Raw genomic sequence first — 27,016 nt, 5'->3', positions numbered from 1 at the left:
CAATGTTTTAATACCCAATAGTGTCATGGTCATGTTCATTATTCTTCTTTGTCAGACCTTTATCTGATCCCAATCCTGGGTTAATTTTACCAGATAAAATCTAGTTTTAATTTATCATATTCCAAAAAAATTCTGTTGGAATGGGATAGGGAACACACTGAATTTAGAGATTAAACTCAGGGATTGAAAGTATCCCCACAGAAGAGTGTTCCAAAGAAAAATAAAAGAGGCTTTTCATTTACTAAAACCATTTTTATGGCTTTTAATAGGAATTTTAAGTTTGTAGCACCAAGCCCTAAGGTTTATGACATTTGTTCTTCGGTATTTTTTTGTTTCTATTGTCAAGGGCATCTTCTCTGCCATCAGATTTTCTAACTGGTTGTTACCCATAATATAGTAAAGGTTTGATTTTGGCATAAATTTAATAACCATATACATCTTCCTGTGCAAGTTTTGTGCCTCTTCTGTTGTTCTAATACGTGATAGTGGGAGTTCTTACTTCCTGCTTCAACGGGAAGCCTTCTGGCTTTTTACATGAAGTTGGGCTAGCTTTCTGGGTGCGGGATTATAATGTTTCCATTAGTGTCTATTTTGCTGATTTAAGAAGACTGAAAGGAAGGCTGACAGCAAATGCATCTATATGTATAAGATGTTCTCAGATTGAACCATCCTTGCATGCTCAGGATTCATTTCTCTTCATGTATCTTTCTTTTAATGCCTTCCATGTTCTCCTTGCCTATATCTTATTTAAAACTTTTGCATGGGTTATCATAATGAAGATTGACCTGTAGATGCTTCTCATTCTTTCTCTTTCTCCGTTTTATATCAGGTTTGGTCAGGCGTTGGGTGAGACTCTCCTGTGTCTGGAAATACTAAGTAACTGTAATTATCTGTATCTTAAACATTTGAAAGAAGTTACCTATGAAATCTATGGACTTAGCACTTGTAAAGAAAGTGGCTTTATTATAATTTTCTGAATTGATTTTAAATCAATTTAAAGGTCTATAAAAGGTCATCATTACTCCCCATTTTCCATCGGTGTGGAATCCACCTGTGGAGCTGGTCAACCCCATACCCAGATGAAAGGGGATGGGCAGAGGGCGGCTTTCAGATACCTTTCTCAATTTCTTCCACAGTCTGACTCTTTTTTTTTTTTTTTAAGGTTTTATTTATTTATTTATTGAGAGAGAGAGAGAGAGAGAGAGTGAGCAGCAGGGAGAGGGAGAGAGAATCTGAGGCAGACTTCACACTGAGCACAGAGCCCAACACAGGGCTGGATCCCACGACTGTGAGATCATGACCTGAGCCAAAATCAAGAGTCAAGAGTCGGATATCCAACCAACCGAGTCACCCAGGTACCCCTCAGTCTGACTCTTCTTGAGTAAATTTTGATGATTTACATTTCTTTTAGAAAATTATACATTTTATCCAAATTTTCTAATATTTAACCAGAGGTTTGCAAAACCCTCTATAAACATTCCCTAAACCTTAAGTGCTCCTCCTTTGCTCAGTTCAAACGTTGTTTGGAGATACATTCTCCATTAAAAAGACAAGAGACAAGTGACCCCACGACACGTGAGTGATGCATAGACGTGTTGCACAACCAAAACCTACAGAGCATTGGGCGCCAGTTATATTTCAATAAAAACAATAGGCTAGGCTGTGCTTTACCATGTTTTAATAATTTTTTCAGCAAATCTTGAATTTATGCTCTTAAATCTTTGTATCAGTTTTTATGTTGTGTGTCTTCTACTTAATACTTTGTTTTTCTTGTCATTGGTGTTTTCCCTCTGCTTTCCTTAGGTTTGTTTTATTATATTTCTTCTAAATTCTTGCATTAGTTGCTTAATTGTGTCTCATCTCATCCTTACGTAGTAGTGTAAATATTTAAGCTAATGAATTTTCTCCCAAATACTGCATGAACCCCGTTCTATAGTGTTGATACATTGTGTTTACTGTATGTATCTTTATAGATATTCTAGGCAGCTCTACCTATAAAAACATAATAGGACCGTATCTGTCACTTTTAAGTGGATGGCACCCACATTAAAAAAGTAAAAAGAAGAAACAGGTAGAAATAATTTTAATGATGTACTTTATGTAATCCAAAATGCCCCCAAATATTGTCATTTGAACATGTAATCAGTAAAAAATATATTCATGAGATAGTTTACATTCTTTTTTCATTGTAAGTCTTGCAAATCTCGTGTGTTCATACTCACAGCAATCGGGTGGTTAACTACTACCGTATTGGGCAACGTAGCTTTAGAATTGCAGTTTTGCTTTTCTCTTGGACACAGAGTTGTTTAAGAAGGAGATTAAAGTATAAGAAGAGCTAGGCATTTTATTTATGTTTTTGTCTTTAATTTATAGTTTGATTGCATTGGGATCGGGGAATACGCTCTGTACTTTTTTTTTTTTAATTGGCAATTTTCTTTACTGTCATATTAAAATTAATTGTATTTTTCAATCAAATTTCCCATAGGTTCCTGAAAGGAAATGAATTGTCTGTTTTTAGGGTGCAGAGTTCATTTCCTTATCCATAATACCCATACCTGTTTTATGGAGGGAGGTCTACTAAACCCTCCATGAACTGCATGAGCATCTCCTCTTCCTATGGGCACACCTCAGAGATGTAGCAGGTTGGGTCCCACAGCAACCACCACAATAAAGCGAATTTCATGATAAAGTGAGTCTGATGAACTTTTTTGGTTTCCCATGTAAGAGTTATGTTTGCTTACACTGCAGTGTATTACGTGTCCAATAGCACTAAGTCTAAAACAAGTACCTGACTCTAATTTAAAAGTACTTTATTGCTAAAAAACTATCTGAGCTCCCAGTGAGCGGTAATCACTGATGGTAGATCAGCATCACAGATATAATAATGATGAAAAGTTTGAAATGCTGTGAGAATTACCAACATGTGATGCAGACACACAAAGTGAGTGGATGTTGCCGCAAACGTCAGTTTGTAAAAAGTGAGATATCTGTGAAGTACAGTAAAGCAAAACACAATAAAATGAGGCGTGCTGTATCTTGTTTCTATTCTTCCCCCCACACCCAGTTTTGTGGCTTTAAAAGAATTTTATGTTGATGTTATTTTACTTCGTATTTAAGGCTTTCGAAGAGCTATGTGTTCATGGGCAAATGTAAATTTTATCTTTGTAAAGTCTCCCCTTTTGTCTTCCTCTTTTTGCCTTAAATTAAACGTTTATTGGTATTAATATACAACTTCTGGTTTCGTTTGCATTTATTGACCTGAATTCACCGGCCATTTTTAGAGGAGGTTGTTTTGTTTTGTTTGTTTTGTTTTGTTTTGTTTTGTTTTGTTTTTTTGTGAAGAGCCTATCACTGGTTTTTCACTGAGTTGATGTATGCTGCTCAAATAACCAGTTAAACACAGAGAATATGATGAGAGGAAAAGAGAGTCTTTCCTCCGCCCCCAGTGAGCACAGTTTATCTGTGGGAGGAAGGTCAGAGCCTCTCTGTCGGCAGCAGGATCTCAGCCCCAGACAATCCTTGGTCGGGGCTGTCCTGGGCCCCGCAGGCTGTTCTTCCAGCAGCATCCCCAGCCTCTTCCCTCCAGATGCCAGCAGCACTCCCCCTCCCCGCCGCCCCCCACCGGCCGCGCACTGCCCCACGTCTGTCTGCGAGGACAAAGCCTCCCCTGCTTAGAATCCCTGATCTAGAAGGTACATTCCACACCTTTCTCCGGGCTTCCCACCCACCCATCCCCATCTGTTCCCTCCAAATAGAGGTGTCAGAGCGAGATGTGTAGCAGACACGCCGCCTCTCAGCGGTGGAGAAAGCCCCTGCTTTGAATTCCAGAAACTTCCATCTCTGGCAACACCTTTCAAACATATGGGTGGAGATTGCCAGCCCTCATTTATCTGAGCATGACCACTTTATCCTTGGCTGGTGTGTCTTCCCTTTCTGCGTCTTATCACCACGATGGAGAGGCAGGCTCTGCCCGTCTGCATCACCTTGCCCACCTGTCCCCCTCCACCCGGGCTCTGGTTCTTCTCACGGCGCATCTGGCGGAGACACGGCAGGTCTCAGTAAAAGTATAATTAAGTCGACAGTCAACCCGGATCGGATGGCATCAAACAGAGGAGCCTGGAACGAGGAACAATGTTCTGTGGGGGAGAAATATTTTTACAGGAATATTTTGGTATTTGTTAACGTGCTGGAGTTAAATAGAGAAGCGTGGGAGGTCCCGAATAGAGATCCAATTTGTAGTGATTATTTCCAAATTAAGATTAGCACAGAAACCTGTCTGGAGTGGGAGGTAGAGTCTGCTGTTCCCAAGGAGAGGTTTCAAAGGTGCAGGTTGGGGGGGCGGGATGAGGATAACTGAACGTAAACGCTCTTGCGACGGGGATGGGGAGGAGTTGGTGGGTCTCTGGACAGGGATGGGTGTCAGTTTGGAAGAAGCCTCGGCGAGCAGCCCAGAGAGGACAAGCAGGGGCCATGCCCTGATCCCAACCCTGCGACATCCCCTAAGTGCATCAGAGAGCTTATGGCTTGCAAAGAACTTTGGTGAGCTTGGCATTTTAGGTAAAATTGATAAATACACAAGACAGCCTAATGAAGGGATTTATTATGGGATTCCTAACTAGATGGAGATTTAAATAAGCCACAGAAGTTGCAGTGAACGATGACTTATTCCATAAATGTCTGCAGGGCACCTAGTGGGTTTCATGCGCTCCCTGTGGTACAGAGATGAGTGTCCCACTCTCCACCACTGGCTCAGGATTCTCTGTGGAAGATGTGATTTCAAAGGAGGAGCACGGCACTCTGCTTGGGAGGCGGGGCGGGGAAGGAGAAGTCAGGGAGGGCTTCCTGGAGAAACCTGAACAAAGCTGAGCACGATGGTGAGGAGAAGTCAGCTCGGGAAGGTGCCAAAGGCGTTCCTGGCAGAGGGGACACTGAGCAAAGGGACTGAGGCCAGAACAGTGAGCGGTGGGCGCTCAAGAGGCTAAGGCCGTTTGGTATGAGGGGAGCATGAAGCCTGGGGCAAGCATGGCCACCGCGGGCCTCGGGTGCCTTCTCACAAGGCTTGGGGCCCCGTCGAGTCCGTGATGGGGACCCACCCGCCAGGCCACCTTCGCTGGATGGATGGCTCTCCTGCCCTGGTTTGGGCAGGGGGCACCCCCAGCTTCCCTCCTCAGCCGCTGCTCCAATGTGGCCTCCTTGTCTCCTTCTCCCTTCCTCCCTGCAAATGTTGGCCTGCCTCAGTCGCTCCTTGTCTGCTCCTCTCCTCTGGGCGTGCACCACCGTGGCTCTCAGCACCGTCAGTCGCTCCTCGTCTGCTCCTCTCCTCTGGGCATGCACCACCGTGGCTCTCAGCACCGTCAGTCGCTCCTCGTCTGCTCCTCTCCTCTGGGCGTGCACCACCGTGGCTCTCAGCACTGTCAGTGTGCCGGTCAACCCCACATGTGAACCAGCAGCCTCCCACCACCTCCTCCCTGACCCGGTGTGTCTCTCCCGTTGCCCGCTCCCCCAGGTATCTGCACCAGAATTAATGTTCAGTTGCAAGTAACAGAGACCCCAAATAACAGTGATTTTTAAAGGACTGAAGCTCAGATCTAAGCCGTCTGTGCCAATATGGTAGCTCCACCATCATCCAGGACCCAGTTTGCTAGACTCCTTCGCCAGCAAACTTAAGGCGTGGCCCTCATCCTCATGGGGCCACTTGGAGCTCCATCCATCATAACGGAGTTCCAAGCAGCGGCATGAAGAAATGGGGGATGGAGGAGGGTTTGCAGGTCAAGCTCCCAGGAGGCTGGCTCGCAGACAGATGCTTACATGCAGGGATTTGCTGGGGTGGAGACTCGAAGTCACATGTTGGGGAGGAAGGAAGGAGGATGGACAGAAGGAAGAGTTGGACCGTGATGGCAAACAAGACCCCAGCCAGTCCTGCGGGAAGTTCTGCAGCTCAGATGTGCCTCCAGAGTTTTCCCAATTTGGGGCAAAGGGACCAGATCTTAGCGCCACGTCACCCAGTCACCAGACACAGGCTGCTCCAGGAGGGGGCATGACATCGGGTGAGGTGGCTCTCTCCAGCCTAGGAAAGTCTCTGAGGAGAGCGGCTGAGCCGGAAAAGGGCCATTCCTCGGGGCTGTGCTTTGGCCCTGTAGGGGGAGAGACGTGGATGGCCCTTGGCGGGGCCACCACAGGCCACCCTGTGCCACTTAGACCTGTCGCCATGTGCACGTCCGGAGAGCGGCTCCTGCACGGTTTTCCGGGGGGACTTACATGGAGAAGGTAAGGGCTGAGCTACGGCTTTGCCATTGCAGCTTGTGTGGAGGTTGCTGATGGTCCTTGTTGTCTGCTGAGCGTCTGGGACCCTCCCCCCCGAGTGAGCCTCTCCTCTGATCTAAGTGGTTTCTCTCTGGGTGACCTTGTGGTCTGAGCCCTTCTCAGGTTGTGGCTCCAGCACCGGACCATTTGCCATCGAAGTCGGACAGGGGTTACTAAAGGGGCTCGGTGGATCCTTTCATGGCAAACATCTTCTCCGTCTCCTTTGGATGCGGGCAGCCCGAGCTCACCTGACAATTAGCCACAATTACCACGGCCAGGAAGGTGACTTCTTCCCTTCCCTGTCAGCGCCAAGAACCCAGAGGGACCAAGCAGCAGCCTGAACTTTACTGAAACTCTCGTCACAGCCCCTGGGAGCATCACTCCCCCCACCCAAAGGGCAGGACCTCTAAATGCAGAGTTGGAAGTTGTGGGAAGGGGATGCACACATTCCCCGGGTGGGACTGGGGGTAACGTCAGCAGCCCCGCTCCTTCCTCCATCCTGGTCCCTAGCCCATGTTCAGGGAGCCACGGAGGCCTGCGGTGTGGACAAATGGCCACCCCAAAGTGGCAGCGTTGAGGACAGAGCATGGAGGAGAGTGTGAAGCAGGAAGGCCAGTGATGAGGCCTTAGACTTGTCCAGGCAGGAACTTATGTGGCCTAATAACAGAGTATTATTAGAAACTGACATTTCCTTCAGCAGGAGAAAGAGCACTTGGCATCCAATTAGTATCTCTAGGTACATCAGGGGACACACTGTAGGGTAGGAAAGACATTTGTGAAGCTCCCCCTGCACTCATAGAAGCTAGACTATTACAGAGGCACTCCAGAAATGGCCCAGACTAACCAGCGAGCCGCTTGCTGCACGTCAGCTTGATTGGCAGAAACCCTCGAGTCTCGCCGCTCCCAGAAGACAGCCAGGCAGGGGGACTCTGCATCAGCCCCGCCCAGCGTGGGGCCGGGGGTTCTGCCCCAGCCTCAGTCTCTGCTTGTGTCTCGCCCCAGAACTCGTCCCACCACCTGCCTGGAACTCAAGGCATTGATATAGAGGGTGGCCCTGCTCTAGAGGCCACCCTGTAGGACAAGGAGACGCTCCACGCTCTTTCGTCCCCCTGGCTCGGAGGACAAGCTCGGTAACTGGTGGGTGCGACTGAGAACGTTTGCAGGTGAGATCGCCGAACCACTCAGTGGTCAATAACAACACGAACAGGCACCATTCGAGGGGCTATGCGGGGAGGTCAGCGGGGGCACATCACCCACGGACCGTGAGCCGGACCCAGATGGCCGAAGGCTCCTCACCCCCTCCCGTCCCCGGAGCGGACATTCTGCCTGCTCTCCCCACAGCGGGAGCCGTGTTCAAGGGCACAGACGTGATGTGGTGATGGGGGGTTGAGGCCGTCTGGATGGCGGGCACGATGAGCACAGTTAAGGCGTCTCTATGAACTTTTTAGATTCTGGAGGGAGGACGCAAAGACCACTCGTCCTGCGGTCGCCCGAGACAAGCCTCGTACGCAAATTCCCTGGCTTACTAAATCCCTGCCAATCTGGAGTGGGCCGCCTCTTTCTTCAGTCCGTCCTTGCCCTCTGTGTGTGGGGCCAGTTTGCAAACCAACATGGGCCCCTCCTGCGGGCCAGACACACTGCCAAGGGGCTTACGTGCTTTATGCTACTGAAGCCTTTCAAAGACACTGTGAGGTACATACTATCATCATCCTTATTTTACACAGAAAGGACCTTTGGCACAGGAGCTAAGTCATTTGCCCCAAGCCACCCTGCTGCTAAGCGGTGGTCCCAGCTCCCAAAAAATCCCCACGTGTGGATGCCGGCAAATGTGGTGCCAATCAGAGGCTAGATTCCAAAGCTAACGGTGAGATCAGGGGCCACTGGGCACTTTCAGACGCTGACTAGGCACCAACTCGCGGGCATCAAGGACAAGCCATGAAGGTTAACCTCTTCTTCTTCAATTATACATTCCACAAGTGCACTAAGTCCTTTGTATGTGCTGGACACCGTGCTGGACACAGCTTTAAGAGGCTGAACTAGGGGCAACTTCTGCCCTTGGGGTTATGGCATACAAGAAGGGGAAACAGAGGCACAGCAATAGATCTGAGTAAGCGGAGGGCTCTGTGAAGACCACGTGGGATCACCAGTGGACAAGGGAATAGGAGCTGCTAAGTGAATGAGGAGGTGTGACTGGGATTCGTGACTGGGTCAGGGTTTGGGCTTTGGGATGGAAGAAGAGATGAGTGTTTCCAACAGACAGGCTGTTGTCCTGTTCAAATGCTGGGATGTGGGAAAGTTTGTGGAGGAGATGGCGTGGTTTGACAAAGCAACAGTTCCCAGTGGTGGCTGAGCTTCCCCCCCAGTTACGCGGGAAGGCTTCACGAAATGTCGGTGGGGATGCCCCACAGCAGCACCGGGACCAGGGTCTCTGTCTGGAGCGCACAGGAAGGGTGGCAATGATGAGCATGTGGTGGGGCAAGGGTGAGAGCTCGAAGGCTTCTGAATGGTGTTTTAAGGAATCTGGGCTTGGTCCTGGGGCAGGGGGGGTCATGGCATATGGGTGTGTCTGCAAAGTGGAATAGGAACTGGGGAGGACGTGGCCATAAGCAAGTAGCCAGCAAGGAGACTGTCATCTCTTTAGGTGAAAGACGAAGAGATCTTAACCCAGAAGTAGTCCTGGGAGAAGTGAACAATTTGAGATATTACAGAGCCAGAATTAGTGAGTGGTGGTTGATTGGATATCATGGTCAACAAGAGGTGGAAGGAATGATGGCCGTGTTTCTGATCTGATCAGCGAGAGTGATGGAGGTACCATTTACGGAGATGGGAAAGCCTGAGAGATGCTGCTTACTTGGGCAAGAGGTGAGCGGGTGATGGGCAGAGCTGGAGATGTGCTGTAGCATCTGAAAGGTCCCTGAGACATGTAGGCGAGGCGGTCCAGTAGGCAGTACTGTCGAAGCAACGGGGCAGAGGCTGCTGAGAGACAGCCCAGGGTCAGCAGAGGGAAGGCAAGCCACTCGCTTGTTCCAGGTGAACCAAGTTCTAGAGAGTAGATGTGGATTAGAAAAACTGGCTTACCAGTCAGTGCAGACCAAGTTATGCTGCTGTAACAAATAATCCCAACAGGATTGGGGCTCTGAGAACACAAATGATGATTAATTTTTGCTTCTGTTACGTGCTACCCCAGGTCCACAGGGGAGCCTGCTCATCATAGTCCTTTCCAGGTGATGGAGGAGCCACCATCTGGGCATTGCCTCTCATCCATATAGAGGGGAAGAAAACGCTAGGCAGACTTGCATAGGCAGGTTACAGCTCCAGCCTGGACATGACACACGTCACTTCCATTCACAACTCACTGGTCAAGACTAGACACAGGATCGCACTGAATGGCAAGGGAGCTGGGAAGTGTGTCTCGCAAACAGGGTCCCAGGAACAGCGGGAGACCAACCGTAAAGACAACGACGCCGTGGAAACGGGATTTCCAGGGGCCCTGTGGCAAAATTCTGGGAAGAAAGAGGAAAGTCATTATTGGAACCAGACTCCAATGCAACTTTATCTGATTCCAGAGCCCATATACCCCAAAACGTCCATAACAGTTATCTCTGAGATGCAATTTATGGGTTATTTTTATTTCCTTCTTTATAATTGTCTTCTTCAGTGTTTCTACAATGAATCAATGTACTTTTACAACCAGCATATATACATGTTATAGGGAAAATATTGTCTGCATGATAATTACCTTCCCCTAGGGGCGCCTGGGTGGTTCAGTTTGGTTAAGCATCTGCCTTCAGCTCAGGTCATGATCCCAGGGTCCTGGGATCGAGTCCCACATCGGGATCTTTGCTCAGCAGGGAGCCTGCTTCTCCCTCTCCCTCTGCCATTCCCCCTGCTCATGCTCGCTTCTTCTCCTGCTCCCTCTCTCTGTCAAATAAATAAATAAAGTATTTTTAAAAATAATAATTACCTTCCCCTAGATAAGGAATTCCCCTCTCTACCCGCCCTTGTCGGGTGCTATCTCTTCCTTGCTCCTTCTCCCCAAACCTATCATCAGAAAACCTCTGATACTCGCTGGCCGTGTATTCTAATTTGGACCCTGCACCCCCAACCCTGCTCCCCAACCTTCAACCATATGCTCCTCTGAGAATTTCACACATCCTTCTTACGTAGGCATTTATTTTCAAGGAATCAAAGGTGTCATCACAGCTTCTGTCATCCCTCCTCCACAGCTGATGCCCTCGTCCCACAAAGCTCCCAGCGTGTCAGCACCAGGCACAATGCACCTGCCTCTGGGGTACAAAACCCACTGCTTCTGATCACAGGCCCAATGATGCCTGCTGGAGCCCCGGGCCAGAACAGCCGGCCCCACCTGCTGCTGCACCCTGTGACTGGCCCCTGGGTCCCCCCGCATGCTCACCGGAAGGAAAGGAACCAGAGTCCCAGCCCCTGGTGCCGGCTGTGGGACTTGGCCATCGCCTCCTGTCACTTCCCCTAGAGGCTGAAGGGATTCAGGGAGGCAGCCATGAAGTATAAATATGAATGTAAGGAACTCCTACAACTCAATAGCAAAAAAAAAAAAAGGACCAAATAACCCAATTAAAAAATGGGAAAGGACTTGAACAGGCATTTCTCCAAAGACATAAATCCAGATGGCCAACAGGTACATGAAAAGATGCTCCACATGACTCATCACCAGGGAAATGCAAATCAGAACCACAATGAGATGTCACCTCACACCTGTTAAGATGACCATTGTCACAAAAAGCAGGAAATAGCAAGTATTGGCGAGGATGTGGAGAGACTAGGACCCTGTGCACTGGCGGTGGGGACGGAAATGGTGCAGCCGCTATACTAAACAGTATGGCATTTTCTCAAAAACTGAAAAACACAACTGCTATGTGATGCTTTAACCCCACGTCTGGGTATTTTGTCCAAAGGAACAAAAACCAGGATTTCAAAGAGGTTTGTGCACTCCCGTGTTCAGAGCAGTTTTATTCACAACAGCCAAAGGGTAGAAACAACCTGAATGTCCGTCAGTGGATGATGAGACGAAGAAAAGGTGGGGTACACACACAACGGGCTGTTACCCATTTACAAGGAAGGAAGTCCTGTCAGCTGCTACGGCATGAGCCTCGAGGACACTACGCTCAGGGAAATAAGGAGAAGGTCACAGGAGAACGCATAGAGCACGATCCCACGAGGCATCGAAAGCTGACCCCCAGAAGCAGAGCATGGAATCGGGGGCCGGTGGGTGGGGCGAGCGGGCCATGGCGTTCAGTGACCAGAGAGTATCAGCCACACAAGATGACGGTTCTCGAGACCCTCTCCACAACAATGTGCACGCACTTAGCAATACCGTATCGTACACTTAAAAATCGGTCGAGTGTATGCCTCAGCTCAGGTGGCTTTGACCACAATTTTTTTTAAAAACACGAATGTGAAACTTATCCAGAATTGGGTGTGAACATTACTTGTTCTTAAGCACATCACACTTAGACCTAATTAAAAAGCAGGAGAGCAGGGCTCTTGGGACAGGGGGTGCTATAGGTCGCCACCGAGGATGAGTTACAACAGAACAAAGGATGAGTCTGTGACACAGAAGAGCCCAGGAATGCAGGCCAAGCATCAGATGGGTTTGAAAAAGCCTGGAGCTGAGCACTGAGTACAGCTCACCCCAATTCTGGGCACACCCCCGCCCCATTAGGAGCTTCTGCCCCAAAGCATGCCTGCCACAGGGCTGGAGGCCAGGACGATGGACAGTGGCCTGGGCTTGCATGTCCATACTGCTCCAGGGGCCGTCAGCTCCTGGTGTCACAACGAGTCAGGCTTGGGCGTGGAGCCTACGAAGAGGAGGAGGGGCGGGTCCTCTAAACCTGGTAGCCCCGGGCAGAGTGTCTAGGGGGCCAGGGTACCGAAAAGAGAGAAGCCAGGCCACAGGCACACGGCACAGCTGGTTCTGTATGCGAATGGGCAGCTGAAGCAGCCCAGGGGGAGGGGACCAAGGTCTGGGGCGGGGTCCAGCGCCCAACCAGGGGAGCTGAGGTTGAGGGCAGGGAAGCCAAAGGAGAAGCCCAGACTTTGGGAGCCTCCGGGCTTTGTCTCCAGACTTCCACATACCCCCAGGTGACCAGGGCTGGGAGGGACTCTCTGGAGGGAGGGGGTGTAACGGGGGCTGTCGTGAGGGGTACAGGAGGCAGAGAGGCCACCAGGAGGGTGGACAACGGATCCCACCTGGCTGCAGCCGGTGGCTCGGCAGTGCCAGCCAGGCAAAGGGACCCCTGCAATCGGGCGTGTGGAGAGAACCTCTGTCCTCCCTCTCTGCACCTGCCTGCACTGCAGGGGCCGCACCAGGACGGCGAGGCAGGGGCGGTCAGAGCGGACTGCACCCTGCCCCTCACCCCAGCCAGCCTCCAGCCTCCAGCCCAAACCTTGGCCCTCCCAGTCTCACCTGCTCTCAGGGGAAAGGGGAGAAGAGCTTTAAATAGATGTGAGATCAACATTTTTAAGAGAAGAGAGGCGAGTTCTTCCTAATTGCAAGGGACCGAACTTTCTGGAAGTAGGCTGAGCCGTCGCCAGGACACCTGCTGCCCAGAGGGAGAGACCTTCACCGTAACACAGCCAGGGCAGTGACTGGGAAAACAGAGCCACCCATTTCGTGTCCAGGCCCCGACGCGTTGCACCTGCTTCAGAAACCAGCTGTGCTAATAAACACTGGTTGGCTCGGAAGCGTTCTGACACCTGGAGGCAGGAGAGTGGGGCGCACGCTCAGGACCACAGCTGTGAGCAGAGAGGAGGCTGCATGGCCCAGCGCGGGCGGGTCCTGCTGCTAAGGCCGGCTGGGATCACTGGTAGGGGGGAGGCAGGAAGGCCGGCGGGGCCTGACCTGTGTCCGTGGGCAAGGAGGAGGCAGGGAGGGGGCTGGTGCCAGCAGAGTGATGGGGCCTTCTCCTCTGAGTTCGTCCCACAGAGGTGCTGACCCATATGAGTGCACGTGTGCATCCTGCACGGAAAGGTCTGGAGGTAGGGAGCATCCCACCTCACGTTCCCTTGGTCCAGCCTCCAGGATGTGCCCTCCTCTGAGCTCACACCGTCCAGGGCTCCTCTCTTCCACGGCCATGGTCACACCGTGTGGTCCCTGGCTGCGTGTGACGCCATCTGTCCCCAGATGGAGAGAGTCTCAACGTCAGGGAGGGCCCTGCCTCATTTCTCTCTCCCCGGCACCGAGCGAGGACACAATCGGGTAGGTGTTTCCCAAATGTCTGAGTGTTTCCTGAACGAATGGCCAGAGGAGCAATGGAATGCCAGACTGACCAAATGGATGGACGGATGCGCGTGTGAGCCTTCACTGGAAGACAAGCACGGTTTTCCCCGAGCCCGTTTTCCCGATGCAGAAGTGCCCAGGCTGCAGACGGAGGCCGCACACAATGGGACACGTCTCCACTATGAAATGTCCGTGACCTTCATTCAGCATGACGAACCTCATGACAGGCTTGACTAAAGCACGCTGCCCTCCGGAACCATCCCCCAAACAAAGCCTCGAGTGTGCACCGGCTAGTGTCCCGCGGCTACGCGGTGCCCCTACCCATTCTCCTGCAGGCTCCCAGCGGTTCCCACGAACAGATTGGACAGCGCTTTCAGAATCGGGGACACGAGGGGTTTGACTAGGAGCCATCCCCCTTTTCTGCCCCCGGAGGGGAAGACCTTGACTTTGCACATCCCATGTCCCCAGCAGGGAGCTTCTCTCCAGGACCCAACGGAGTTTCCAGCACATGTTTGTTGATTGCACCGTGGGGAGGTAGAGCTTTCCCAGCCGAGTGCCGGGACCCTTGCAGGCCACAGGATGTTGGACAGACGGGACTGGGGGACTGGAGTGTCCCCGGGCTGCAGGCCCCAAGTGCTGCCTGGAGGTGCCCCCCGCCCTCTGCTGGGCCTTTCTCAGACACGTGACCGCGGCCCACGCAGCCATCCCGAATCTGCTTGCGTGCAGACAGCGTGCCCCTCTGCGGTCTCCCTGCCTTCAGCCGGTGGTCGCTCTGCACACTTGCAAACTAGAGCTTCCTTGATTATTTCCAAAAACCTGATATAGAGAAGTTTGGCTGGATTCAAAATCCATTCACATTAACAACAACAAAGAAAAAAATTCAACATCACAAATGCCAGAAAAAGAAAAGAAAAAAAAGAAAGGATGCATCATGCATCATTTCAAATACTGAAATGGCTCTTAATTTTCTTTATCATTTGGTGGGGGGGGGGTGGGCATGTTTCCAGTCAGTATACTGAGATTAAAAAGCCTGATCCGAGATTTCACATGCCGTTTCAGGTATAAAACCCGGTTATTGAAAATACAGTTGGAAGCAAACGCAAGTAAGTTTCTCACTAAGAAACCCAAAAACATTTTATTTCTAACTTTTATACAAATCCAATCTTTCGTATTTTCTCTGACATTTTTATCTTATTTTACTCCTCCGAATTACATACTGTACAGGAAATACAATGAACTTTTCCACCGAGCCCTGTAGACGCCCCACACCCCCGGGTGAAGCCCCACGTGGGAGGCAAATGTCCCCGTCTCTGCGCCAGAGCGCCGGGAGGCACCGGAGAGAGGGCGCCTCGCCCAGCTCAGCAGTGCTAACGTTCTTAAGGTCATGTTAAAAGGATGAAACTCCGGCACGGGCTTAGATTTTCATACCTCAAACCTCTTGTAACTGGAGAAGTAATGTCAGCGGTCAGGCTCTAGGAAAGTCATCAAACTGGCTGCCAAGACATTATGTATTGGGTTATATTTTCCAAGGATGATTCCTTCCCGCGTGACCTTCTCACTCGGTCACGTGGACGTTCCTCCCAAAATGAAATGGGGCCCGTGTTTGTTCCTCTTTCAACCTGGTCTGTGACTGTGGTGGGGTCACATCCCATGACCCCAAAGCCAGGATGTAGAAGTTGAGACTTCCTGGCACGTCTCCCACACCGGCCACGGGGGCCCAGCCACCATGCCCACGAGGGCGCCTGCATGAGGGGTGCTCCCGGTGAGCCCCCAGCCGGCAACAAGCACCAACATGGGGGGACACATCTTGAAAGTGGATCCTCTGGTCCCCCCACCGCCGGGCTGGAACAGAGACGGGCTCCATCCCCCCGCCCACCACATGGCAGCTTTGTGAACAAATAAATAGTGGTTGTGATTGAAGCCACCAAAACTTACAATGCTTAGTTATGCAGAAGGAGTTAGTACAATGAGCAAACCAAATCATCCGCCGAAATAGGTCAGAAGGAGGCTAAATTAGCAACGCTTATAAAAAGCTTTCAAAAATGTACATGCCCTTACAGCCAACCATTCTGACTTGGAGGATTGATTCCTAAGGAAAATGTGAAAGATGTGCTCTAGGATTTCACCACAAAAAGATTCTTCAAAACAGCAAGAAGCTGAAAACCACCTAAACGTTTGATAGGGCATGAGGCGCTCGGTTACGGCTCAGCTCGTTCTGTGGGCCCCAAACCCGGTCTCAGCACCACCTGGGGAACTTTTTAAAGGAGAGAGACTGACCGGCCCCTTCCCCCAGTGCCCGTCCTGATGAACACCGGGGTTGTCTCCAGGCTGGGGCTGTGACAGAGAGCAATGCGAGCACCTGTTCCCACAGCCGTCCCTAGATCCCGGTGCATTCGTTCTGAGACGCAGTCCTGCGAGGGGGTCGTGTGCATCGGGGCGCACCCGACTTCAATCGTGGCAGATAATTTCCCACAAAACCTAGAGCAATTGACACTCCTATCAGTAACACAAGACTTCCCATTTCTCCACACCCTTGACAGCCCTGGGGGTTCCCGATCTCGAGTTTTGTCGACGCGACGTGCAAACATGGGCACTTCACCACCTCGATGGACATTTCCCTGACGACTCGCGGGCTTAAGCACGTGTCTGCTCTCCACTTACGTTTTCACTTTAGAAATCTTTTCCCTGGGCGCCTGGGGGGCTCAGTCAGTTGAGCGTCTGACTGTTGATTTCAGGTCATGGTCCCGGGGTCCTGGGATCGAGCCCCACATCGGGCTCGTTACTCAGCGGGGAGCCTGCTTCTCCCTCTCCCTCTGCCCCTCCCCCTCCACTTCCTTATGTCCTGTATTCTTTTCCCCCCCTTCTGAGCTGTTCATCTTTTTCTTATCATCTTGGAGGAGTTTGCTTTTTAGGAGCAGTGCCCTTTGTCCAAGGTCATGTAAGTTTTAAGTGTTTCCTCTCAGGCCTGAGCTGGTCATCATGACAACCACCCACCACCTATGGCTATATATATAAATTAATTTTAATTTAATTTAATTTCAGATGCATTTCCTCAGGCAGACCAGCTTCGTGAAGTGCCCGATCGCTGCCCATGGCTGGCGGCAGCCTTCCCGGACAGCTCGGGATGGACCATCTCCGTCCCCCGACAGTTCTGTTGGACCCCCGTCCCAGCCCCCTGCTTCCTCCACTTCGTGCTGCCTTCGGCCGCATCTAGTTTTAGATCTTTACATAGTTAAATCCGATCATTTTTTTATGGCAACTAGGTATATCTTTCCTTGCTTAAGAAGGCCAACCATATCCCAAGGTTGTTTAAAAAAAAAACAAAAAACAAACTTCTGTTTTTACTTTTAGTATTTGTATGCTTCTTCTCATTTGGATTTTTAACCCACAAAGAATTCACTTTTGCACATGGCAGAGTTGTGTCTCTCGTTTTATTTTCTTCGTGCAGCAATGTCATTTGTTAAATAACCCACTCTCTTTGTGGAAGAGCTTCTTTTCAAACGTCCAGTTGTGGAATGTCTGAGTCATCAAACTGTGATTTTCGTTTCCCTTTATGAACTGGGCCTGGCCCCTAGGCTTCGGCGGTTCTGGGCTCTGGTCCGCAGCCGGACGGGGACCCTCAGCTGTGTTTTCACCAAGGCTTCAGACTCCATGCTCTTGCCCTGATTAAAGACGGGCCCTGAACCCCGGGAACCGTAGAGAAGCAGCCGGAGGTTGCAAGAGCGGAGACACAGGGACCAGGCTAGGGCAGTGAGATGCGACCTGAGTGTGGCCGGCCTGGGGCTGGGGGACTGCACCGTGGCCACAGCTCCCTGGCCACGTGCCACGCATCTGCCCTCCCCACCATGTGCTCTCACGGCTCCAGAGCCTCTCCCTGGCCAATGCCAGGTGTCCTCAGTGACCAGCCTCTGGGTTTGGCGTCTGCCCAGCGACGTCAACCTGGGTGCAGAGATGTGCTTGGCACCGGGACATCACACATCTGATCCCCACAAGGGGTCTGGTGGGGGGGCCTCCCTCGGGGCGGGGGAGGGGAGTGCTTGCTACACAGTTTGTGGGGCCCAGTGAAAAATAAAACCGTGGGGCCCTGTGTTAAAAAATTAAAAATTTCAAGCTGGTGACAGCAGAGAGGTTAACCAAGCAGGAGCTATGAGCCAGCCCTGCTCCTGGCCCAGGGAACAGGGGTCCCACCCAAGCTCCCCCCACTCACCTGAGTGCCTGGCCTCCTGGCGCCGGAGCCCAGAGCCCTGCCTGCAGGGGCTGCCGGCGCCCCTCCTCCAGCCACCCCCAAAGCCCCAGGCTGTGCCCCCAAATTAGGGGCTCCACTGAAATTCTACTCATTTAGAAACTCAGCTGCACAGAGGATCCAGCCCCAACCCCAAGCCTCACACCCAGCACAACCAAGTCACCGCTAAGGGTGTGACCTGTGGGTGTGGACACAGCCCCGGGGACCACCACACAGTGAGCAGGAAGCCAGCTCGGGGCTCCAGCTCTGCAATCGGACAGACCCGGGGCCACGTTCAGCTCCTGCGCTCACCGGGTCACAGCGAGGGATGGAGCAGGTGCTTCGGAAGCACATCGCCTGAGGCCTGGTGCCTGGCACACGGCACAGGCATATTAATGATCCCTTCTAAGGACAGGCCGTGCCTCCCCGTGGTGAGAGCACGGACCTCTGAGAAATCCCAGCTCGGCCATTTGCCCGCTGCCTGGCCTAGCTCAGCTTCCTGGACACCCGTGTGCCCCGTTTGGCCAGAGGAACAGGGCTGACCTTCATGCTGTGTTACGGATTAAATAAGTTAATGTTTGCTCCTCAGCTTAGAACGTTGCCTGGCAGACAGCAAGAGATGTACGGGGATCTGTTTATTGATTAGACGAGATCAGGAGTGTTCCGTGATCTTGTGGGGTTGGAACTGGAAGCCCTGAGTTGCAGGCTTCACCCCACCGTTCCCACAGGGGCCCTGAGAAGCCAGTGTCCTGGCCGACGAGCGGGGTTAATGCCCTGGGCCTGTGGGTGGTGGCAGGACTCACTGCCCCTGGTGCTGAAGTGCTGATAAGCAGGATGCAAATGTGGGCTGTCGTCCTGACGAGGACTTTTCCGGTCATCAGAGTCCCTGGCACTGTTCCTGCGCCCGAGGGAAAAGCCCAGGACCCACTTGGTGTGTTTCCTGTGAACCCACTGTGTGGCCAGCAAGCAGGGCCCGGGGACCCGCCCTCCAGAGTTCACACTGTCTGTCTGGGGCTGACAAGCACCTGGCGGGCTGTGGGGATGGGCGTGATGCAGGGATGGAGGGGACGGTCCGCGGTGCTGCAGGGTCGGGGAGGGGACGGTCCGCGGTGCTGCAGGGATGGAGGGGACGGTCCGCGGTGCTGCGGCGATGGAGGGGACGGTCCGCGGTGCTGCGGGGATGGAGGGGACGGTCCACAGTGCTGCAGGGAGGGCCTCCCAGCACTGCGTGTTTAGCAGCGCCTGGCTGTGCCTGGCCGGCCGCTCTCTGGGCCGGGGACAGAGACTTTTGGGGGCTTTGGCTTCCTCCTCTGAAAAGTGGTTACAACTGAATTAGACAAAGAATGTGCAAACCATCCATGAATGGCAAAGGAACAGGAGACTGTCTCCTCCCCAGCCAGGAATATCAGCCATGGTGGAAACGGAGGGGGTCCTCCACCCAAATCCAAATGCAGCAAGTTCACCTGGAGGTTGGGGGGGCGTTGGGGGGGCGGGAGGGGCCTCAGATCTGAGCTGCTTAGATCCCACATCCAGGATGAAGGGAATTTCCTGAACCTGGCTTTGCTGTCCCTCATTCCTTTTATGAAGCACAGGGCTCTTCCTACATCCATAAAGATGAAGACATTCTTGTGCAGGGATTTAATTTGCGGGCTGCGTGCCTGGCCCCTGAGGAAACCCAGGCTTCCTCCTCCTTTTCAGTCTAGCCCAGGCAGCTTTGTGAGCTGCAGACAGGCCTGCATTCCCCTTAATGCCCCTGGAATTGCTTACTCACACCGAAATCCGCTGCCTCAGGCCTTTCCAGCCAGAAGTAAGCCTGCTTTTCATGGGCAATCAGGCAGTGGCCTGGAGCAGAGCGGGGAAGTGGGGGGCACCTGCATGCCCCGCTGGGTCTCTGCAGACAGCAGATTGGCAGAGGCCTCCCCTGTCCCTGACCCCGGGCACCGAGCCCCGTGGGGAGGCACCCAGGCCGGGGGTGGGGGGGCAGTGACAGGAGGGACAGACATCTTCACTTTGGGAAGGAAGAACCAAGGCAAGAGCCACCGCGTGGGCTTGAGCCAGATCTCCCGAATCACCACCCAGAGTCCTCCCTACCTGTGGCCGCGGGTGCTTTTGAGACTGACCACGAGGCACTTACTGGGCAGTCATTGGCAGAGTCTGGGTGTGGAAGGAAAACACACTTGGGGCAGCGGTCCACAGGATGGGACTCGTCCATAACAGGCCCTCAGCTCCTCTTCCTGGGGAGGGAGGGAGTTCCCAAGCCTGAATCTCTAAAGCCTGCCTTGGGCTGGGGCGGGGGGCATGTGGGTTGACCCTGTGTGCACGTCAGCAAGCGTTGACTGTGAGCCCACCACGTGCCGGGCATCATGCCAGGGGCTGGGGCTTCGGGAGTGAATGGAGCCGAAAGCCTACCAAGCGCCCCCAGTCCCCACCCTTCCCCTCCCCAGCCTCGGTACTGGGCTGGTAAACTGCTCCGGATCCCAGTGTCCCCAAATGCAAAATGTGCCTCTCAGAAGGGTTGGGGGCATCAACTGATGTTTTATAGATGAAAAGATTCATACCCTCCCTGGCCCGACTCGGCTGCATACCCAAGGTCTGCTCAGGGTCGTACAGGGTGGTGGGTGAGCAGGATCCAGCAGACCTGGGTTCAAATCCCGACCTTGCTCCCTATGGTGTGATCTGGGGCTTGTTACTTAACCTCTCTGGACCCCAGGATCCCCAACTATACACCGGAGAAGGATGATAGCAGTACCCAGCTGACTCTCAGTATAGCGATTAAATGATTTAATTCAAAAATAAATTTAAAAGCTATTAAAATGTAAAGGTAAAGGATTTGGCACAGAATTTCCCAGTAAGCCTAAATAAATGTGAGCTGCACTTTTAGTCATTAATATTCTTTCACCCAAGGATAATACAAGGTATTTTTCTATCTTTCCTTATGTATGTCCTTGGACCAATCCAAAAAAAAAAAAAAAAACCCCAAATTGGAAACACAGTCACTGCACAAAGACAGAGCTGGGGGAGGTGTGGAAAGGAAGCAGAGCTTTGGAGAATGGACTGCAATGAAGTGTGCCCTGTGCTTGCTGTCCTTCTGAGCACCGGCTGCCAGCAGCATCAGATGGCACCCCAGGGGACGGGGGGCTCTCCGCCTTCCAGGACATGGCCGCGTACTGTCTGGCCAGCCCCTCACTGGCCTCGCTCCATCCAGAGGAGGAGACACCGCCTCCGCTGACCCTCTGCTCCTCCCAGCACCCTCGGCCTGCTCACCGCCCGGCTGCCTGGACCCGGGCAGAGACCTCGGGGGCTGACTCAGCTTCATGTGTGAGAGAATGGGGGCTTGGCCTCCTCCTAGAGCACGAGGGCCCGAGGAGACAGTGGGTCCCCTGTGGCCCCAGCATCCATGTCACTTCAAAGGAAACAGGCATACTTAGGGTCCCGCAGGAGGGACTCAGCCAGGGCTGGAGGCTGGGTGGTGGGACTCCCCGACTTGTCAGGTGGGATCACAGCCGGACGCTGGGTCACCCGGGCGTAGCGTGCCCCCGGGGACCAACTACTTCAGCATCCACATGGGACAGCCAGGGCGGCCTGCACGGCCTCGGAGCCAGGAGGCCCCCGCGCGAACGCTCGGGCCTCGGTTCACCTTCTGCAGGCGTGTTCCCAGCCTCCTCGGGCCCAGGACACGCCCCGGAGACTCTGATGGAACCGGGGCCACATCTGGATCAGTCAGCATCCCAGATGTTTCCAACGTGCAGCTCGGATTGAGAGTCCGTTACACTGGAGCATCTCCAGGTAACTTTAAAACTCCATCTGTGCTTTAAGGAAAACCCTAACACGTAACTGCAGCAAAAACAAAACAAAAAACCAATACCTGTTGGATTGCCACGCGATCCGTTGCGTGTGATCCGCACGCACAGGCCAGCAGGTAGAAGCACTTGTGCTCGCCGGGGTATGAGTCTGGGGGTTAGTCTGTCCACATGGGTGTGGTTAGACTCGCTTCTAGGTCACCGCCATTTGCCAAGTCAGCGGAGACACACTGAATTTGCTTTAAGATAATCAATGATGAATCTAAAAGATCAATCTGAACCAGCAACATAATAAACAACCACTTTTAAGGTAGCAGAAAGAAAAGTTTAGCGAGTGCCCCGGAACGTTCTGTCTTAACATATGGTCCCTATAAGTGGAGTGTGGTGTCTGTCATCTGCTGAGGGAAAGATCTGGGATGGGACTTTCACTCGGATCACATGGAAATTCCTTCTCTCCTTTTTTTTTTTTTTTTTAAAGTAAGATTGCCTAAAATTCCAAAGCCCGTTAGCCTCTTTGTTCACTTCCCAACTACTAGGAGGGAGTCTCGGCGGTGAGCACCCCCCCACCCCTGCCCGCGGCTCTCAGGCAGAGCCCCCAGCCCCAGATGCACAGAGCACGTTTCCAATAAGCCAAGGGAGGACCTCACTGAGCACAAAACCCAGAAGCTGCCCGGGGAATCATGGAATCGTGGCGTCGGGGGGCCTCCGGGGCGCGTGACCCTAGGGCTTCCGGAGGCAGGTGTCAATCACCTACCCTTATCAGTTCTCCGTCCAACACTTAGAGTCACAAAGCTGGCTGGAAAAGTGATAAGGGGATGTGACTGGCGGACGAAGAGGTTTTGACGAAGTTTGCAGGACGTCTGGTTTCCCAGCTGAAATGCCGCTGGACCTTCCCTGCTGCTCCTCCCTCACCCCCGGGCCTCTCTGCGCATTTCTGCTCTGCCCCCGCCCCAGTCTCTCCTCTGGACATCTGGTGGGCCATTCGCGTTCCTGCACACGGACACTGAGGTGGGCAGCCCCGCAGAGCTGTGCAAAGTACTAGATTGTTCACATTAAAAAAAAGAAGAAGAAGAAGCGATTAACATTTTAAATTAATTGTAAATGTTAAAATTAATAAAGAAACCAAAGTTAGCAAAGTCTTTACCCAAAAGCTCCTACAGGTCTGAGGCCGGCCCAGCACGTTGTGCTCCTCCCGGGACTCTGCTTCTCCACCACACCCACTAGCCATTCATAAAGCCCCGGCCCAGAGTCTCCTCCTCCGGCTGGGATTGGTCCCCCCGAGGTGCTGGCCCCAGGCCAGGGCCCGTCAGCCACAGATCTGCTCCTGCTGGGTGTGTCCACTGTGGCCTTGACAGGATGGGGGGTGGGGAGATCTCACCGCCCCACCATGTCGGATTCCTCCCTCTGGACTTTGACCTTCCACACGGATCCAGGCATGGAGTTTTCGGAAACCAAAAACCAGGGACATACATGGCTTTCATTGTAGAGACCTGAACACGATTCTCTCCATCAGCATGAATTCAAAGGGTAATGGCCCAGAGTTCAGGAACGGATTTGTACGGAGTGCTGCGTTGTGTGAAGACCCTCCGTCCACTCCAGATCCCACGTGCTGCTACTCACCTCCTGGTTGGCTAATCACTGAATGAATCCCTCTGAGCCTTGGTACCTGAGCCCTAAAACGGCTAGTACCGCTGAAGTCCCAGGATGGCGAGCCGAGAGTGATGGGAAGAGCTTTGCTTAGACCCGGTCCAATCCTGGGCATGCAGCCTTCCGCAGGGCTTGTAAACTGGATCGTAGCTGCTGCTTCTGCAAAATGGGTCGTAACAGCTGCCTCCAAGTATCACTCTGCAGAGTGAACAGGTGAACGAACGGGGTAACTCGAAGAGCATGGCCTGGGTGTGAATCCTGACCCGGACATTCACTGGCTCTGTGTAAGTCCCCCGGCCGCTGAGAGCCTCCCCTTCCACGTCCGCACGGAGGCTGTGACGATCCTGACAGTCCTACCTCCCAGGGCGAAGGTGAACCGATCACCCTACGCACACCGAATTCAGCAGATGCGTAGCTGACGTTACTAACAAGGTAATGCAGTCACAAGTGGCCTTGACCCAGGTGACAGCTAGTTCAGCTAAGTTTCCAAACGATGCATCGCCGGTCCACTTGGATGGCTTCCCCAGGGTCAGGCCAGTCCAGTCCCATGGACCAGCTACTCTTCCATCCATGTCCTATAGAGAAGGCGCCAATTACCCACGGGGCTTTGGAAACCAGCTCCTTGTTCGGCACCAGCAGATGATACAGTGCAGGCCCCTGACTCTTGAAGGGCAAGCGCCAAGGGTCCGAGGCTCAGGAAAACAGTGGAATCAGGGACTCTGGCCAGTGGGTCCCAGTCCCAGGACTCAGGGAGTCTGGGTGTGTGGGAGGAGGGAAGACCCCACCCTGAGATAGGTCAGGGTCCCTAAGGCCACCGTCTTGGGGAAGCGGCCGTACACTTGTTCCAACCTCCTTGTCTTGCCCGTGGGAAACCAGAGCCCAGGTTGAAACTCAGCCCAGATCCCAAGGATGCAGCTCTCCTATCCTCAGCCCTGGATCAGAACACACGATGCAGACGAGAAAGCAGGTGTTTTAACACAGGGCACAGGAGGGCCAAGCAGCGGGAGGAGGGGGACTCTGGTAACCGACCAACTCCTGACCTGCGGGGCCCAGTCACCGCCTCCCAAGGACCCAAATTGTCACAGAAGGGACATGGAAGCAAGTGTCCTATTTCAGGGCTCCTGCCATCCTTGTCTTCACATCGTGGGCCTCCGTCCACGTAGACACTGACAGGAGCTTGGAAACGCAGGTCCTCAAACCTGGAGAGTGTCCAACGACCGCTCCCTGCTCCGCTCTGTGCCCAGTCTGAAAGCCAGCCCCCTGGCAGCACTAAGAGCTACATTTCAAAGACCCCTCTCCTCTCATCTTGCATCCCTGGTCTAAAGGATGTTCATGTTTGGGCATTTAAATAACATAGATTGCTTAAATGCTCATTAAAATTTCTTATAATCTTTCCACTGAATTCATTTGCACGGGGCTTTTTCATTCTGATTGCATTCATCCAACAGGCATTGACGAGACCATGTATTGCTGGGACTGCTCTGGATGCTGGGGAGAGAGGGATGAGCTCAGCCTCTGGGCTCAGGGAGACGAGACGCTCGTGGGGATACTGACCCACCACGAGGACAAGGGGAGACTGTTTATACTCAACTGTGGTCACGGCTAAGCCAAAGGGAAAAGCTCGCCAGGGGCTGCAAACACGGCCCTCTGATGTCCCCCCAAGCCTTTCTCCTCTGACTTCGTCCCCGATGCTCCAAAACTCACTCCCACCCATCTTGCCCACTAAATCCCCGTCCAAGGCCTCACAGCTGGGCAGAACTCCATCCCAGATGTGGGTCCCCATTTGGTTTCTCCTACGTCACCCGGCCTGTCCAGGTGCACAAGCGAGTGAGTGGCCGTAACTGTCAACACCTCTCACAAAGATTCCAGGTCACGCATGCCTTTGGAAGCCACTTACTGCTCATGAGCACGGGAGCCAGGGGACGGTCATGGCCAAGGAGGCAGGCTTGACGGGGCGGCGGGGTAACCGCCGAGAAGCCGGACCACACCCTGCCCATGTTTCACCACCACCTGTCCAAACAGTTCCCCTGCGGACCCCACCCGGGGTTCTGCACAGCCTCTGGCCTCGCCTGGCCCTCGCGGGTTACGAAACCCCCATCCTTCCCCCTCCTCCGGCCGGGCAGGCTGTCACATCCACTTTGCATCTCACATAATCCCTTCCTGCCGACTGAATGGTTCTAGGCAGCCTGTCTGCCTGCCACCGGGCGAAGTCCTTGCGAGCGGTGCTGATGGCGGCCCCCGGGCCTGGCACAGACGGACGGGCCCCGCGGTTGCGTGTCAGACTGGCCGTGGAAGGGACCGGATCAGGACAGGTGGGGAAGGAGCAGGACACGGGCCAGCGCTTCTCCAGACGAGGCCGCCCTGCCCGGTCATGTTCCGGGGCTGCGACCTCTGTGTCCTCCCCAGCCTCCATCCGGTTGGGCTCACTTCACCCAGTTTAATGAGCTCAGGAATGTGCTCGGTGGAGACGCCCAGTGTTTGCTTTGGCCCCACTGCGCTGAAACGTGCCCGGGGCTCTGCTCTTCGGCCTGCAGGAGTGCTCAGCTCAGCCCCCCGGGAGCACCCCGTGGCAGCACGCAGGCGGCAGCCAGGACAGGGCTCAGCACCTGCAGTTAATCTATTACGACGCGCAGAGGACGCCCACCGGGCCCGGCCCGCAGGGCTTTGCAGACCCACCGCTGGGAGCTGTGCCCAGGAAAGCACATTTCTAGAAGCTGGTTCTGGCTCAAGCTGCCAGCCCGCTTCGGAGCTGGAGGCAACAGGTCAAGAACCCGCCACTTCCTCCCCGAACACTGCCCTGTTCCGGGGGCCACCGAGGGCCACCAATAGCATCAGCTCCTGCCACGCCCACCTGCCAGTCTGGACGCTTGTCTGGGAAGCACCAAGTGTGGAAGGAGAAATAAATAGGAGCACGGAAATGTGGCCTTGGTTCCCAAGCCCCACTCGAGAGCTGCTTATGATTTCATCCTAACTCAGGGCTTAAGTATATAAGAAAAGACAAGAAATTAATGGTACTGAAATGTCCCAGGAACCGTCCTGGTTCAGCACCCCATGCGCCCCTCTCTCCAGGCTTTACTTCCCACCCACGTCCCCCTGCAGGTCACTCTCGCTGTCCGTCCGCAGGGATGGGGCGGCCCCACTCTTTGAGGCCCTGGACACTGAGTGCCTGTGCACCCCGTGGATGCTCACAGATGCTCAGCAAAGTGCATGGTGTTGGCTCCCCTTTGTTGCCCTCGACGAGCTCCTTCCCCACAACGACGGTGCAGGCGGGATGAGGGAGAAAAGGGGACTCTGGGAATATAAACTGTAATCTGCCCTGGCCAGGAGCGCGTCAGTGGGAAGCCATCCGGACATCCTCATTTCCTCAATGCCCGTGCTCTTGGGCATCCAAGTTCCGCAGTGTCCTTATCTCCACACTGAACTTCTTCCTCCCAGGGGCCCTGTCATTGTTCCCCCCACAGGCTCGGCCCACACTCCATAAGTTCATCCGGCATCATATGATTTCAACACAGTCATGGGTCCTTTCCGTGCCTCCAGCGTCTGCCCAATGAGATGTTCCCTTCTAATTCAGTGCAGCCTCTTCCTACCACGCAGACGGGAACGTCGAAACACTCTAAAGCTTGATTAAGACACGTAGATGTACAAGCTACGGTTCCTCCACACTCGGACGCGGTGAGCGGGCATCAGAATAGCCATGCAGGGTCAGCCACGGCAGACCGGAGGACCCCTGCCCCAGCCCCCCCTGCGCACGCCCCCTGCAGCATGCATGTCCGCAGTGCTCCCCCG

The sequence above is a fragment of the Halichoerus grypus genome, chromosome 8 (assembly GCF_964656455.1).
Source record: "Halichoerus grypus chromosome 8, mHalGry1.hap1.1, whole genome shotgun sequence".
Lineage (NCBI taxonomy): Eukaryota > Metazoa > Chordata > Mammalia > Carnivora > Phocidae > Halichoerus > Halichoerus grypus.
This window is presented reverse-complemented; position numbering follows the sequence as displayed.